Source organism: Pocillopora damicornis, chromosome 7 (assembly GCF_964200805.1).
Source record: "Pocillopora damicornis chromosome 7, jaPocDami1.2, whole genome shotgun sequence".
NCBI classification, from domain to species: domain Eukaryota; kingdom Metazoa; phylum Cnidaria; class Anthozoa; order Scleractinia; family Pocilloporidae; genus Pocillopora; species Pocillopora damicornis.
The window spans coordinates 6353608-6362500 of NC_142676.1; the positions used below are offsets into that span (position 1 = coordinate 6353608).

General features: G+C 37.0%; 1 long non-coding RNA gene across 1 annotated transcript; it reads left to right on the top strand.

Moving 5' to 3' along the window:
• The first annotated feature begins 3686 nt into the window (after positions 1-3686).
• Positions 3687-6237, top strand: LOC149042265 (uncharacterized). Its single transcript, XR_016188544.1, has 3 exons — positions 3687-3747; positions 4963-5406; positions 6057-6237. It is a non-coding gene; the product is annotated as an uncharacterized LOC149042265 (long non-coding RNA).
• The last annotated feature ends 2656 nt before the right edge of the window (positions 6238-8893 follow it).

Sequence of the window (8893 nt, forward strand, 5' to 3'; positions counted from 1 at the left end):
CTTCTTAAGCTCATGATCAGGCTTGTCCAGTTGCGGGATATTATGTGACATGATTAACAATTATTCGCCGCAGGCTCAGTGAATATTGTTCGATAATCTCCGAGACTAATCATCGGAACAATTACACTATAGTAATTTATAATATGAAAACTGTTTAGTACCTGTTAAACCGCCATCCTTTGAATCAGTTTATCCTCCAAAAGTTGTCATTATTATTTCAACATGCCTGAAAATATCAAGAATAATACGTTTTGCTTTACTAAAATTTCGATAAAACCAAGAAAGATTTCATATTAACGAGCAATAGATCAGTCTATAATCCCTTGTTACGAACAAATAACAAATCTCTTCAAATGTCCGGTTTAGAAAATTAAAATTGTTCTTTTACTTCATGAAAGTTCTCGTGTTTGTCTTTTTTTTTGTTTTTATTCTTGCTCTCCAATTTTGTGTATATTTTTAATGTTTCTGTATTCCTATTACTTCATCCTGCGATTGAGACTCAGGGTCAGTTATTTTCCTTTCAATGGAGGACACAAACTATCCGCAATTCAAAATCCTTTTTTCAGTTCCCCAGAGAAGGACAGTCTCCTCTATATAAAACTGAATTGAAAAGGATGAAGACAACCTACGAGTTTTACTTTTACTGTACCAAGAGCTCAAGCGGTGCACACAATACTGGAATCAGCCATGTGGTAGTTTCATAAATTTCTCTTGGGCAGATAAATCAGCTACTTCAATGTTTATTATGTTTATTTTAGTGTCAGCATTGAGAAATAATTCCTTCATCGAATTCAAACTTATAAAGAGAGAGGAGAAGTTTGTTGCTCGGGGGTCGAATGAAGAAAAATCTTTTTATCCGTCACGAATAAAAAATTAAGAGAATCTAAGCATCTTCGAGGATTCAATCTCTAAACCCGTAGATTTCGATGTTTTTAATTTCTTCATTCGACGATGAAGCTTGAACTTTATCCTCTTTCTTTATCTATTTTTATACATGACGCTTTCGACAATTCAGATGCCAGCAGAATGAAGGAAGTTTGTCAAATATGAACCCAGCGTATGTCTTGACTTACTAACGAGGTCTTTTGTAGCTTTGGACTGGAGATTTAGATCATAAAATTTGAATGTCGAGGTTCGAATCCTCGAGGGAAACTAGATATTTTTCTTTCTCCCTCGCCTACAACGAATTAATGTCATATTTCTCTGATTCTTTCGTATTAAGTTTAAATTTTTTTCATGTGTATTTAGTCATTAATCCAGTACTCACCTGTAACTCTTGTGATATTGTGATTTTCCCCGCAAGCGTATAACAAAACGGTATACTTGGTAACACGAGCAGTTTCGAAGAAGCTGAATACAATTACGAGCTTATTAAACTGAAAACAAAAAATGGTGTATCATTTGTTAAATTTGTAAGTCACGAATCTATTTTTTGGTCCTGCTTTCTATTTTACTTTTCAATCGTCATGCTGGAACTGGATGTCAAATAAATTTTCAGTTTTTTCATTTTCGTTTTAAGGAGCGGAGTAGGTCACAAATATGAATGTAACGCTGAGTCTAACTTCCCAGCAGCCACGCACAGACTCATTGACTAAATGTTCGGTAGTCAGGAATTTTTACAGAAATTCTACTGAGAGGTTCTTTCAAACGTCTTAATAGTGTTGGATGCTTGTTAAAAAATTTCATATGAATTCAAAGTTTGGTAAGTTTTTTGGTTGACGAGTTATTGCCTAGTGTCATGTAAAGAGCGTTTGATCCGATCATGAAGTCATTTCCCATGCACCCGTTTCCTGTCACGCTCTCGTCGCCTTCGCGGTCACACAACAAGCAAGAGCTGGCACTAATTAGTGTTAAGAATTACTAACAGAAATATAATTCCTTGAGTGAAGGTTAAGCGTACAACATGGCGTTTATAGGTTAAATTTGGACGACCAAAAATCACTGTAAATTTTTTTTAAAAGAACAGAGTAAGACAGAAGTTCGAAAGAAGATTTATTCCCCAACTACAATGCTTTGTATCTCCAAGACACTTCGTTGATCAAAACTTTCTTCACGGCCATCGGCGTTTTAACTCGCTGAACAGGAGTTAAAATCACATTCTTTGAGGGACGCGAGATGTTCTTTATATAATCAGCTTATAAATCGGTTAAATGTTTGTCGCTGAAATCGAGAATATTTTTATTATTTCCTATCAACAAAATTGTACCAAAGGCAGGAATTTCAGATAAAGAACGCTTAGAATTTTGTAATTGATGAGTATCGGGAAAGAGCCGATTTGAGCGTTTCTTTCGTTAGAGCTAAATGTTTGGAATATTTTATCAAAAATTCTACTCAAAAGCAATTTTTGTGTTACGAGGAGCCCCACGGGATTATTCCACGGTTAGAAGTCAGCGGACACCCACCTTGCATTTCTGTTTCTGGCGCGCGCCTAAATGAAATGCTGCTATAATGACACAGTCTAATTGTAAATAGGAATCAAGAAACCATTACGAAGGCCAAGATGGTTTTTGTAACGTCTTGGATAAGTTCTTTTACATTCCCATGTTTAAGGGAATATTTTTCGCAGAAGTCAGAAACAGAATGCAAAGAAAGGTAGGTCTTTAATCATTTAGTCCAATTTCAATTTAAGTTTTTAGTTGGTGAGTAAACAACGGAAAACTTTTACAGACCGATTGTGCGGCTAGCTTTATCAAACCATTAAAATACTTTACTGGCTACCGAACATAAATGTGAATATCCAAGAGTTTAAGTAAAAAAAATTGTGTTTTGGGTGAGCTCACGGTATTGAAGATCTAAATGCACTCAATAAACGGAAGGAACGAGGCTCTCTTTTTGCCAAACTTGATTTAAAACAAAGTATCATTAGTGGTCGTTATTGTGACGCTATCATTTCTATTTTTCAGTTTTGAAAACGACTCCTGCAAAAAGATGGAGAAGCACAAAGACAAGTAACCTGATTTTTATGCCGTGTAAACGTAGCTGATTTCTTCTTATCATTTCTTTTTTTAAAGCTTCCGAACTGGAAGGACTACTTGCTATTATATAGCTGAACTGCGTAGAGCGGGCCCGGCATATTCCAAATTCCAAACCCCATGAAACCTTGAAGTTTGAAAGTTTCATCAGAACTGTTGGTATATTTAGGTCACCTTCAAATCCTGTGGAAAAAATGCGATAAAATTTTCGTTTAATTTATTTTTGAAAGAAGAAAATAAAATAAACGACGAAAATAGCCTAGAGAAGATAAAAATCACGCTGTGGCAAAAAAACAAACAAAAACAAACAAACAAACAAACAAACTGAGCAAGTCTTTAGTTTTAATTTTTTTTTTAATAGTCAAGGTTTCAACTACACCTGTTATAAAAGGAGACGACATTTGTGAAAAGGTTGCCTTCATAAGGAGTTTGGCGTTGTAAGGTGGATGTCACTCTGGAGAGGAAGTTCATTGTTGGAATGTGGCGTTTGTTAAAAGTTAATCGTTGTTGAGAAAGTTCTCGTTGTAGGGAGAAGACCATCTTTAAAACGATGGCCACAGCGATTCCACAGAAAAAGTAGACCTTTAGTATCTACATCAACAGAAAAGACGTCTTTTAAGAAGCTAAAACTGGAAGTTTATGTGATGATCATGGATTTCTTAGATGCTGATATTAACTGTTAATATCATAATGTTTGTTCTCCTTGCAGAATGAATGCGCGTCCATAATTCAACGGGCTTGGCTTTGAAAAAAATGGAAAAGACTTGAATTTCAGGTAATTTGATATAGTAATGACAGAAAATCGGCGCCCATCATAAAAAGAGACGACATTTCTGAAAGTAAAACGCTTAATAAATAACAAGTACATGATTCCATCTCTCTCTTGACAGATTAGAACTGCAACGTTAATTCCATGGGTTTGAAACCTGTATGGTTGACTTTGCAGCACTAATATTTCAGACTCCCAGAAAATCTAATTAATCTATGTTCCAAAATAACACACATGAAAAAACGTTGAATAATAAAACCTTTGTTTCACTCGCCCACTGGAGTGGCACAGTGGTGTTTATAGAAGCTGATGACTTGTCAACTAGTGTCATATGCTTTCAGTTCAATAACAAAATTAGCCTCAAAATGTAAAGCACGTTGACTCAGAGCCGTTTTTGATTGGAATATCTTTCTTGAGAAAATTAAGATGTAGTTTATTTGTAACTTTCTAAATTTGACGATGTGGAAAGCGATAAACGGCTGACTGATAGAAAGGTAGCCGTTACGGGGGGGACTGAATTTTCCGTCTCCTCTTTTTTTTCTCTGAGGGGCTATTGGAGAATATTTTCATTTTTGAAATTCCTATTACAGCATTGCAGCATACAAAACAAAAATTGATATTCAGAGAAAAATTTATACTAAACTAAACAAATAGCGTAATATACGTACATAAGTTTACAAAATTTGCTTCAGAACTCTCAGTTTACTTTCTTCTCCATGAAAGAAAGCTATCGGGGACTGTCTATTTGCACAAGTTGTCACACATCTTGTTACACCCTCCGTCAGTCGGGTTTTTGAGTCGGCTGTTTGGACGCACTCAAGCCACCGACACGTTGTGAAAAGGTTGTCGTCATAAGGAGGCGGATGTTGTAAGGTGGATGTTGCTCTCGAGAGGAAGGCATTGTTGAAATGTGGCGTTTGTTAAAAGTTAATCGTTGTTGAGAAAGTTCTCCTTGTAGGGAACTTTCTCAACAACAACGTTGGCTGCAGCGCTTACACAGAAAAAAATAGACCTTTAATATCTACATCAATGGAAAATGGCGTCTTTTAAGAAGCTAAAATTGGAAGAGTATGGGATGATCATGGATATTTTAGATGCTAATATTAACTTTTGATATCATAATGTTTGTTCTCTTTGCAGAATGAATGCGCGTCCATAATTCAACTGGTTAATTCACAGTTAAACTTCATCAGTACATAGTCACTGCTTTTCTCCTGACAGAACAAGGCCGTCAAATGAATACAGAAAGCTTGGAGAAAGTATCGGAAAAGAGCAGGGTAGTTATTTTTAATCATAGTACTCTAAATTGTTCATATTTTATCTGTAGTCCGTATCCAGCTTCTACATTTTTAATCATCCACTGTAGGGGGAGAGAATTTTTTGTCTTTGAAAAAACTACGAGTGCTTATTTATTTCAGATTGGAAAAGAGAGAAATGAATGATTTTATTACCAATAAATGACAAACGTGAAAAAAACAATACAGACAACTTTTCATAACATTGTTTAAGTAGGGCGTGTAAATATCATAAAATATTGAGAACGTCTTGGAAATGGATTTACAATTAAACCTCATCAGTATATAATTAATGCTTTTCTCTTGACGGATCAAAGCGGCCAAATTAATACAGCAAGCTTGGAGAGACTAGAACCGAACCAGACGAAGGGTAATAATTTTTAGCCTTAGTGATCGAAATTTTACTTCATCTGTAGTCCGTGTTCAACTTCTACATTTTTAAACATCCCAAAGACCAAAAAAATTGACCTTAAAGGGAGTGAATTTTTTGTCTTTAAAAAAATTATGAGTGCTCATCTATTCCAGACTGAACAAGAAAACAAACAATCATTTGATAACTTATAAATGACAACGTAAAAGAACAAATTCAGACAGCTTTTCATATTAATGCTTACGCAAAGCACGTGAATATTATACAATGTTACAACTAGTTTTTAATTCAATATTTCAAACTACAATCTTCTCCTCTTCCTTAATTTCTTATTTCGTGTTCACTTGCGGCTCACGTGTGATATAATGTTACGAGATTTGAACTTGGTATTGGCAGCTGACCTGGACACTTCCGTGTACTCTTTATTTTTGTCTTGTTTCGTTTTGTTTGTTTTTTTTTCTCAAACTATATAGAATAATTTAGCACCTTTCTGGCCTTCTGATTGGCTGTGTTTCTGCAACATCTGAAAATTTATCATTATTAAAGGCTAAGGGTTTAGTCACGGATGCAGAGCGTTTCTATGCAAAACTTAAGCCATTGGCATCACTATTCCTTGCAATTAATTTTTCTCTATGTTGCTCTGTGCAAAGATCCGTAGAAAAAGTCAGGAGATGTCCGATTATCCTACCAAAATGCAAAGAGTACTGAGAAGATTTGGATAATGTTGATTTCCAGGACCTAATTGAAGTTAAGAAACTTGGGGAAGGAGACTTTAGCGAGGTAGGAGTTTCTGTAATATTTATAATATAAATAAATAGACACATACGGCTACCAAGAACCCTCCTCCGACCGACGAGTTAAAGGAATTTGAAGACGACATGCCAAAAATGATACAATCGACGAAATTAAAACAAGTAAACAACCCTTTTCTCAACAATCTCAAAGACGACACCAAACGCATAAAGAACGAAACCAAGCTACTCATCGCCGCTGACAAAACAACGAACTTTTACAAACTAGAACCGTCAACATACAACGATCTACTAAGGCAAAATATCACAAAGTCCTACAAAAAAGCACAACCTAATACCACACGAGCCATCCATTCAGAAAACAAAAACATCGCAACGAAACTAGGAATCGATGACAGGGTGGACATCACAGCTAGCAAAGACTTTATCCGCAGTTCAAATATATGACTTTCATATATTCTTAACCGTCTAAAGACGCATTCATAACACCGAAAGGCCACAAACCGAACTTCGCCAACAAACCGACCTGCCAACTAATTAACCCCACCAAATCTGAGATAGGCAGAATTAGCAAAACAATCCTCGACAAAATCAACAGCAAAATCACGAGAGCATCCATATTCAACCAATGGAAAAATACAGCATCATTGATCGAGTGGTTTAAATCCATTAAAAACAAGCAACACCACAGTTTTATTTGCTTTGACATCGAAGGATTCTACCCCTCCATCAGCCAAGACCTCCTGAACAGAGCACTCCACTTCACCTCAGCCTACGACAACATCACCGAGAACGAAAGAAACACCATAACACGTGCAAAACATTCGATCCTAATGCACAAACAACAACCCTGGCAAAAGAAGGGCGATACAACATTTGACGTCATAATGGGCAGCTACGACGGTGCTGAAGCATGCGAGCTAGTAAGAAGTTCCCTCCTTTCCCAACTGCAGAAACTCAACATCAACATCGGACTTTACAGATACGACGGACTGGCCATTTCAAACACCACACCGAGAGACACAGAAAACATCAAAAAAGAAATTTGTCGCGTCCTTAATCACAATGGACTACGGATCACCATCGAAGCCAACAAACAGACCATCAATTTCTTAGCCATCACTTTCAACCTGAATAAAAACACCTACCAGCCCTTCACAAAGCCTAACACCACACTACAATACGTCCACCGCGAGAGCAACCACCCACCCACCTCAAATAACATACCCGCCGGCATCAACAAAAGACTGTCATTCCTTTCATCTGACAAAGCATCCTTCAACCAAGCAAAAAAAAAAAAAACACTCGACGAATGCGGATACCAGTATACTCTACACTACGAACCAGCCACGACTAACAACCGAAAAAACAGGCAATGGAACAACATACTCTGGTACAACCCCCCCATTCAGCAAAAACGTCAGCACCAATATCGGATACAGATTCCTTGCCCTAGTAGACAAGCACTTCCCGAAAGACCACAAACTTAGAAAAATCTTTAATCGTAACACAATCAAGATCAGTTACAGTTGCATGAATAACACTAAACAGGTCATCTACAACTACAACAAACGCATTTAACTTCATCCAAACACATCAATAACACCGCAGATAACACAAACACAATAGACACCAAAACTTGCAAATTAGTGCAACCATGGTCACCGCCTCTAAGCTGGCATTAAGTGCAGTAGCAGAAGTTACTTGTGTTTTATCATAGCAAGTATGTTTAATTCAACATAAAGAAGATATCAAGCTTTATCAAGAATAACAATATAATTCGGTCTTCTTTTGACGGGTACAGACCTCGCTGCACTCAGTCCCGAAGTCATGACCACGAGCCAAATATTTTTCCATCCGACCCACCGACTCAGTCTATAAGTACATAATACCTTGAGGAACAACTCGAAACAACGAGACAAATGTTTAAAAAGAAAATTGCATAAAAATTTCCCCGTTCACCGGACGACCAGCTGCCAATTTACAGAATGCAGCCAAGGAGTTGCCTAACCGTGGTTGAATTAACATTTACATTAACGGTTGAATTAATGTCGCAACAAACTGTTCAAAGTATTGTTAAATAGACTCTTTAACGCTTGGCTATCCTCCTCATACTTCAGGTCTCGCAATATTATTGCCGAAAAACCCATGGATATTATGCGGTAAAAACCTTTAAGAAGAATGAAGCAAAAAAATTGATGGTGTTGAAAGAAACACTCATCCTCCTCCGCTTGGCTGGGAGCTCCTGCTTTACGCAGTTATGCTGGGCATTTACCATCAAAGTATGTATTTAAGAGGTAATTTAGTGTTAACAACTGAGTTGAAAACGTAAATTAGCCACCGTAAAGGGTAAAAAAGCTAGACTAAAGCTGACGCTTCGAGCGTTAGCCCTTCGTCAGAGCGATGCATGTATTTAAGAAACGTTTTTTAAATGCATACAGAAAAGTTTGCTACAGGGGCAGATAAAACACGTTCATATCTAGGAATCTTTTGCTAGTGTGACCATGGAACTTTGCACATCGTACCAGTGGAGCGTTGTGAGGACTTCTTTGTTTCAGACTCAACGCAAGTTTAGCCTGCCACTGTCTCAGTCAGTTTTTGTTTATTAACGAATAGTTAATTATTGTTTAGCAGCCGGTTTTTTTTAAGGGGGGGGGGGCAAAAGATTTAAGGATGGGGGAATCAGTCGTCGTCAACAAAGTATAAGGGAGGAGTTAGGGAAAATTGATTTCAAT